We start from the raw sequence: 9,070 nt of genomic DNA, 5'->3' as shown, positions 1-9,070 counted from the left end.
AGTGACTGGTAACTGTCGTGGTAATGGTAACGGTATCAGGGGTAGCGATAATGGTGATCATGATGTGGTGGCAGTCATAGTAGTAGTAGTACCATAATAGTAATAGTAGTAGTAGTAGTAGTAGTAGTAGTAGCAACCCAGGCCAGGCTCATCCGAACGTGAACGCGGTGGACTGCACGCTGAGGCTGCCTTTTCATGTAATCTACCATCTTTTTTCGAGGGACAGGAAGGGAAATGAGGGACGTTTGTATAACCGGGCAGCGCCACCGCCCGGTTATATCGGTGCCACCACGTGAAGGAGTCTCTCTCCAGGAACGGCAGCTAAGGTAGAAGTGACAGTGCTGGTATTGACAAGGGTAATAGTGGAGGTGGTAGCGGTGGTAGTGGATGTGGTAGTAGCGAAAGTGGAGGTAGTAGCAGCAGTTGTGGCAGTGGGTGCAGTGGTTGTAAATGCTAGTATTAGTATTATTTCAAGCAATGGTAGAGTTTGTGGTTGTGATACTGGTGGCAGTTGAAGTGGTAGTGGTTGTGGTAGCAGCAGAAGCAACGACTGTGGTAGCTGTGGTAGTCGTATCTCCAGAAAAAAAAAAAAAAAAAAAACAAGAAGCGGTGCCAAGGCACAGCAAACCCGTCCCCGGCAGTCACATTAGTGCTGACGTACAAACACAGTATGATATCTAGTCAAAGATGTCACATATTAAGTTTGGAGTAAATCGGGTGAAAATTGACGATGTTATGCCCATTTGAAATTTTAGGTCCGACCCACCTGACACTGACTACCTTACAGCTAACTGGGGGGAGAGGTACCCCCCTGAGGTAATGAGGCATGTCATAGGATGAAGATTTGAAAGATGCACCTTCAGGTTTTGGTTTCATGTCGATATAACGAATTTGAAATAAGTTATGGCGAAAAAACGATTTTTACTCCTCACCGTTTTTTTTTTTTTTTTTTTTTTACATTTTTTGAGCCCACAGCCTGGGCCTTTGCTCAGTTTGGCCCAAAATTTAATCAGGTGATCAGAAAGTCATTGACCATCATCCCTGTAATTTGAGTCAAAATCGCACTGTTTGTTTTCCCGTAAAGCTGTTAACAGACAGACAGAGAGACAAACAAACAGACAGACAAACCGAGTGAAAACAATACCCTTCCCTGAACCACTCCCTGTACATGATGCGTACATGCGTGTGCGTCACTTCCCTATGTGCGCGTGTGGCTTGTTGGAGTCTCGTGTGTAGGGGGATGAGGGAGGTTGTGCGTCATAATGTGTGTGTGTGTGTGTGTGTGTGTGTGTGTGTGTGTGTGTGTGTGTGTGTGTGTGGTAATATTTTGTGTGTATGTATATGTGTGTGTGTATTATGACTGTGTGTCGGGGACGGGTAATAAAGGTGATTAAGCACAGCGGTGTACTGTACGTGGGTAAATCAGAAAATTCCTTCCCCAGCACTCTCTCTCTCCCTCTCTCCCTCTCCCTCTCTCTCTCTCTCTCTCTCTCTCTCTCTCTCCATTTTCCTTGGAGTTGTATCCTTCTTACTCGTCTTCCCATCATTTGATGACTTTGTCTTCGCATTAAAATCACACACACACACACACACACACACACACACACACACACACACACACACACACAAATCTACAAAACCCTAAAGTTAACAGGACAGGCACTGAGAAACGAAGGAACACCATCACCATCACCTCCATTATCATCAATATCACTCATCACCAACGCCACGCCACCACCAACACGACCACACCAGCCCACCATTACCACAAACACCATTACCAAATCACTACCACCACACCACCTCGACAACCACCACCACCAGCACCACACATCACCACCAACACCACACACCACAAAGGCAAACCATTATCCATACCGCCACCCCATCCACGATAAACACTGTCACCAACACCACACATCACCACCCCCAGCAGCACATTCCCTCGGCAGGTGGTGGTGTTGTGGTGGTGGTGATGTGGGAGGTGGGGAAGGTAAGCCGGAAGTAACACCTGAATAACCGTGGGAATAAATGCCTGGCCGTGGGAGAACAGTGTGGCATACCGGACGCTAGGGTACGTGGGGGGTAGAGGAGGAGAAGATGAGGAAGAAAATTGACGAAAATGAAAATGAAAGGTCAATGGGTAATAATGATGGTGATGAAGAAATTGACAAAAAAAAAATGATGAGAATGAAAATGAAAGGTTAATGGATGATGGGGATAATAATAAAAATAATAATAATAATAATAATAATAATAATAATAATAATAATAATAATAATAATAATAAATAACAAAAAAGATTAAAAATGAACCTGTTTTGGTGGTGATGGTGATGAAGAAATCGGTAAAAAAAATTATGAAGAAGAGAATGGAAAGAAGTGCATGGAAGCAGGAAGGAAAGAGCAATGAAAAGAATGGTACAAGGCAGTGATGACGATGATGTTGATGAAAACTGTTGTGGTGGTGGTGGTTGTGGTGGGGATCCTGAGAGGCAATGACCAGCTAAATAAATGGAAAGTAAACTCGTGAAGTATAAATAATAAGCTAGTAATGCACACACTTGATTGAGGATACATCATAGGTACAGAATGCGATGTTCTTGAAGTATTTACATTGAGATAGATCTATATAGACATCAACAAACTCTCGGCTGGTGAAGTTATCCCCCTTGTATCTCAGGCTTTCCATGGCCGCATCTGTCCACGATCTCACAAACACATCAGCTCTCACACACACGACCGCCATCCTGAACAGTTTCACTGGTATTGTCACACTTACTTTATTATGCTTAACGCCAAACGATTATATTCAGCTAAGGGAAATCCATATCAATCAGACGTTTATATAGGTATCTAGTACACTGACTCAAGTGAGCTAATGCTAAGTCTTTCCATGTGAGGCCGGCCATCCTCTTCCACTGGTACTGTTAAAATGCAAACCCAGAGAATTTACTGAAACCGAAAAAGCCCTACAGTTCACAGATTAAAAACAATTACTTTTAAGAATTACGTCCACCAAAGCAAAATAAGATTTTTCACAGGCTGGTGACACGAGAATTTTTTTTTTTTTTTCGTTTTTCAAAATTGTTAGATCATTCTCTTCAATGAAATGAAACAATTGGCACACAAAGTTACAATAATTATATAAAACTACAATAACTACATCATCATCAATAACAAGAATAACAACATTATCATCATCATCAGCAGCAGCAACAACAACAACAACAATAACAACAATAATAATAATAATAATAATAATAATATTAAAACCAAATACTGCCATGTTCCAGACAATTGCTCAAGCATCATGATTCGGCCAGCATCCTCTCCGCCTCCCATCTTCCCGCCCTGCTGCCTACCTATCCACTCACCATCTCTTCAACCACCGCCACTCTCCCCCAATCTTTACGGTTCCTGATGTCATGATATCAGTTTTTTCCTCTCTCTCACTCCAGTACATCCACTTCCTCCTCCTGCTGGCCAGGGGATCACACCATAACATTCCGTCCCGTTCTGTTCCTCTCGCTCGCCTGATTCGGGAGGCGAGTGCTGCTTCGGCTCGTTGGATAGCTTGATGGCCTGCTCTCCCACTCCCTCTCGCTGCTCACCACTCTCTTATTTCTCTCGTCTCTTCCGTTTCTGAGTGAATTTGTTCGTACGCTTCAGTAGTTCTCGTCATCTTTCATCTTTGCTTTGGTATACTTTATATCTCCTCAAATTCCATTAAGTAGTCCGTTAAACAAACTACAAAATGCAAGATACAGTGCTCTTTGTTTTTCCTCTTGTTTAGCTCATGGAATGTCTCGGCTTGAATATGATGATAATTACTAAAATGTACAGGAAAACAAATACTCATATGAAGTGGAAACCAAGCGTTACGTGAATCTAACTCGTAACTGTATGATACAAACGCCTTAGTGTTACGGTGGCAGAGTTCTGGATGGAGCAACCGTGTGCAAATGCGAAACAGTTCGACTTCAGAAGGTGTTTGGAGGTGTTTCTACCACATGTATAGTTGCCGTGAACGTATCGTAGTCCCAGCCTAGGTTTAAATGCTCAGGACTACAGTAGTGTACCTTTTGGCCCTCCAGGGTCCCCTAGAGGATAATACGGGTGTGGGTTCTTCTCTATCTACTTATTTACTTTTATTTATTTGCCATAGTACCGTGCAAAGTAATATTAATCTAAATAAATGCAGTTGGCACTTTTAGAAGGAAAAATTTTGACGTGTCGTTTGAAATGTTATGACCCAGTATCTTCAATAATGGATAAGCAACCCTTTTTTTCCCCGGAAGTTAATCCTTGAGATTGATTATTCTTTAGATATTTGCACTTCACCAATTACTGAGATATTTACACTTTCGCCAGATTAGATTGCAATTGGAAAACAGCCACAACTCTGAATATGAAGCAAACAAACAATAAGAAAAAAAAAAGGACTCTTTATAAAATTGATAATAATTAGCTCGAGAATACAAGGCATTTGCATCCCAAGGTTGGAACTGTTTCATGATCATAATTGTTCTTAGCCGTTTCATTACTACGACGGCGTCTTTTTATTTTTTTTATGTAGCTCAAGGGAGACCTGTGGGATTAATATGTTACCGCCACACTTGCATAACAGTTGCATTAAAATGATGTAACTATAATATCATTAACACGATGTAACTGCAATTATACAATATTCATACAAATATGTAACTTTTACAGTATTATGTATTTCACTTAAGTTACAAGTTTATTGTAATGTGTATATAATACAGTATGTATTAATATGTTATGACAATATTTGCTGTTGTTGGTACGAGCGATATGTAGGCATAATATGTTATAAGACAATACTATATGTAACTACGGTATGTAACTATATAGGTATAGGTAACACTGTGTAAAACAGGTAGTTATGTCTGAGATCTCCAGGAAGAGTTACAGAACACGTCCCCTTGCCTAGACGAATTAAAGATGTGACACACCTTTGATCATGTGTCGGAAATGTAACAGACACACACACGCACAAACGCACGCACACGTACGCCCACACACTTTAGCCGGAAGCTAGAGGGGATATAAGTCCGATATCACATGTAGGAGAGTTAGAAGAAGACAGAGTGAGACAGAGTAGGGCAGGAGAGAACAAGAGTTAGACAAGGAGAGAGCAATAGGGAGCAGGAGAGTGAGAGTAAAGTAGGAGGACAGCAACTAGCACAAACTGCTACTAGCCATAGGCTATACGGGTCACGCCAAGCTCTTAACTTTTATTCAAGTAACTGTCTCACAATAAACTCCGTCGACCCAAATCTGCCTGTTTCATCATCCCATTTAAAATACGAAGAGAATAACGGAACAAGAGAAGGCCTACACTGATTATCTCCTACACGCCTCACCATTACTCTCTCCTGGTGTCTCTCCATCGACAAGATAACCTCCCTTACAGAATTACACCCCTCGGCTACGTCTACTTACAGATATGGTTATAAATACTCTCTAGTCACTATTCCAGTACGACGACAATTTTCATTTTAAGATTGCTACCGCCTAATGATCTGATTTATCCTCTGGAAGACAACGTATGGAATGACAATAAAAATGAGACGTGCGAGAAAAAAAAAAAGACGTACACGAATAACAACAGCATTTTTCTTTTTTCTTTTTTCAGGAGGTTAAGGCAGTGAAAAGCAAAAAAAAAAAAAAAAAAAAAAAAAAAATAGTGAGAGAAGTTTGGGGGACTGCAACTACGAGATGTATCGTAAACAATTCTTCCTCCTAATTTTCCAGCCATTCACCAACCACAACCGCTGCGGGTGTGACGTAACTCCACGCTAATCCAATGCAATAAAACACCACAATAAACCTGGAACAATTAGCCAGTCACACAGGAAGTAACAGTTCCATAGGTCAGAGGTTTGTAAGGTATAAACCCCTTGAATCCAGTGATTTTTTTGTGTGTGTGTCAAGGGGAGGGGTATTCAATTTCCAGACGATTTTATTTAACTTAGGAAGGACTCAAATTCTGTGCGTTACTGAGGACAATAACTAACGCCTTCATTTCGAAAAGTGTCTAGAGCTGAATATAATGGAATACGAAACACGTTATCGGAGTGAGGAAGTTAAACAAAAGTAACTACTAATCCTGTGTTTCCCTTTTCTATGTGTAGGGGTCCGGGGCTAGGCTACCATAGTAGTCACTTGAGGGCAGATGACCAACCTACTCTACTGACTTTAGTGGTATTACATGAATTGTGAATCTCCAGGTGCCTCGTGGGGATGTAGACTACGCGTAAGACAGAACGGTCACTTAGGTCAGGCCACTCTGATCACTCCAGCATCAAGCTTAGGATAAACGCCTACCGCCAGCACAACAGGCATTAAGGCAGGAAACCAGTTTTCGCTCTCCCAGTCTTCCATTAGAGTACCACAACATTAGTCAGTTTACATCCCCATTTGTACTGCTGGTGAACAGGGTCAAGGAGGAAACTTCCTTTGTCCAACAGTATATTGATTTTAGTGAGTTAAAACAGATATATACCGACTACACATGGGACGTTAAGGTAGATAACAACTATGGATTTAAGATTTGGTGCTGGTGATGGTGGTGGTTGGGATGTAGTTCTGTGACCTCCGCCTCCCTTCGTATAATGTTTTCTCTAGTTTTTTTCCATCTATTTTCTGACAGTGCATAAGTCTGTGAAGGGCAGCCTCGACAAAAAAAACAAAAGACATTTTTTGCATATTGAATAACAACTTTCTCCAGTTGCCTTTCTCTACGTCGAGGATAGTAGGTGGAGTGGTTTGTGTGCTTGTTGCTTCTGTTCAGGACCCTTCGTAGCAGACAATGACGTTCTCAGTTCTCACGCCTGGTAATTCTGTTAACCAGTTCATCGCTGTACAAGTGGCATGTGACAGAACCAAAGCCGGGAAGGGGAATTACACTACAAAGTAATTCTAGTTTGTAAGATTTATGAGGGACGAAATTATGCTGGGGACATATGGCTTATTACCAGAAGAGGAATTTATCATACTCAGAGCAGCAACTATGATTTGAGGGTTAAGGTTATAGTGAAGGTTCCGGGTTACGTGGGAGGCGAGGGGAAATTGTCTCACAAGCTGCGCCTTATTCTGAAAACTTTTTCATTGTCTCCATTGTATGTTGTTTAATACTGTGTCTTGATTTATCATCTTATAGATCTGCGTCCTCTTCCTATTTATTTTTTCACGCAAGGAGAAAGAACCAGAGGCTGGGAGAGTGAAAAAAAAATGTCTCTTAAAAAATGAACAAAAGAAAACTAAGCTCAAGATTCGTTATTCGAGATGCCTATTGCTTTTGAAATATTAGAAGACAAGTGCAGTGGGAATGACAGACTGGTGAACACAATTGAAGAGCTGACCAGTTTTGCACAAGAAAGGCCGAGAATACTGGTTAACTCTTGCATTAGACAAGTGAATGTACTAATATACGAGTGCTGCGTGACCGCCGTAATTGGAATGAGACACAAGCACAGATTTCAGAAGAGCAGTGAATAGAGAGAGAGAGAGAGAGAGAGAGAGAGAGAGAGAGAGAGAGAGAGAGAGAGAGAGAGAGAGAGAGATGATCACAGCAAAGAGAAAAAACAAAAAATACATGTGCTGTTTGCAAAAAGAGGCACAAGAATAAATGAGCAATAACACGTTCTGCCATCTTTTGACTCTGGAAAGTAACCTGATAAAACAATCGAGCAGAGACAGACAATACAGTAAGCTATAAGAATGTTGTATCCTCTGAGCCAGCAAAATGGAAGCTCGTGCATTCTTTTTTTATAACATTTCTCGAGTTCCCGTCCTTCTCTATACTTGCCATTATACTCTCTCTCTCTCTCTCTCTCTCTCTCTCTCTCACACACACACACACACACACACACACACACACACACACACACACTTCCAAACGATTCTGTTCAACTTAAAGACCTCCTATACTGAAGCGGTTGATGAGAGCTTTATTCAACCCTTCCATTTCGAAAAGTCTCTTATGAACTGAATAAAATCGTTTGAAGTTAGTAAGAACGAAATATGAAGGACATCCTCGCGCTGAAGGTGTTAAAATTCAGAATGTGTGGATGTGTAGAGAGCCTTCGTCTGAAATACTTAACTTATTCATTACGACGGTATAATTCACTTTATTCCTTCTTACTTCCTGATGATTTTATCCATCTTTGGAGTATTCAAGGTTGTATGTAACCCTCTCTAAATCGAAAAATTTCTCCAAAACTGAATTAAATCGTCTGGTGGTTGCAGAACAAGACCTAAAAATATGTCATCGGATTGTATGACCTAACTCTCTGCATGCGTAGACCATCGTCAGAGGAGTTTCTTTAATTTTAGAGAAAGTAACTACAAAAATAAGCACAGCACAGAGAAAACCAAATATTTTGCAGACACAGCTGTAGGGAGAGACAAGCGCCCCGGAAGGCGCATCCCCCCACCCTGAGAATCAACACCAAGACAGTCCCACGCGCTAGGCCGCAAGCGCGAGATGGGACTTCCCGCCATTATCCGCCATTGGTGTTTAGATGGGGGGGATACGGATGTAAGTTTGCCTTTTTATACCGCATGATAACTGTACATTTCCTTCGCCTTCATGAAGTATGCTGTCGGAGGTCATGGTTGGAATAATTTCCTGACAATGAATTAAGCAGTCACACTAGACACTTATGGACCGCGATATTTAAACGGTGATAGGTTACGGACTTTTCCCAGCTCATCATACTGTTTCGAGATTTTTCTTCCCACTCACTTTTAATCGCCATTATCACACCACATTCCATTATTACCGATACCATTTCATGACTATTCACCACCACAGAACACATCAAAAATTTGCCTCCACACCATACCACTTTGCCAGTATACTTCATCACCAATCACCAGATCTCACCGCCACTTACCCTGAGGCCACAGAGACGTTGGTCAGACTTGATTAGAAGCGGTGAGGTGCCTAGCAGAGACAGATGTTGCTGCACCATCATAAATCATCACAGTCCACTATTAACACACTCAAAATTGCAATTCAACTAGTACCACATGTTACT

The 9,070-nt window shown here is 41.5% G+C and overlaps 1 protein-coding gene across 1 annotated transcript in view; it reads right to left on the bottom strand.

Annotated features, from left to right (window-relative positions):
• LOC145417496 (uncharacterized) overlaps nucleotides 1-9,070 on the bottom strand; it is a 107,474-nt gene that overhangs the window by 49,762 nt on the left and 48,642 nt on the right. The window lies entirely within an intron of this gene.

Source organism: Coenobita brevimanus, chromosome 110 (assembly GCF_032717465.1).
Source record: "Coenobita brevimanus isolate Jiangsu-jjx chromosome 110, ASM3271746v2, whole genome shotgun sequence".
NCBI classification, from domain to species: Eukaryota; Metazoa; Arthropoda; class Malacostraca; order Decapoda; family Coenobitidae; genus Coenobita; species Coenobita brevimanus.
The sequence above is the reverse complement of the archived record's forward strand: the minus strand, read 5'-3'. Positions and strand labels throughout refer to the sequence as shown.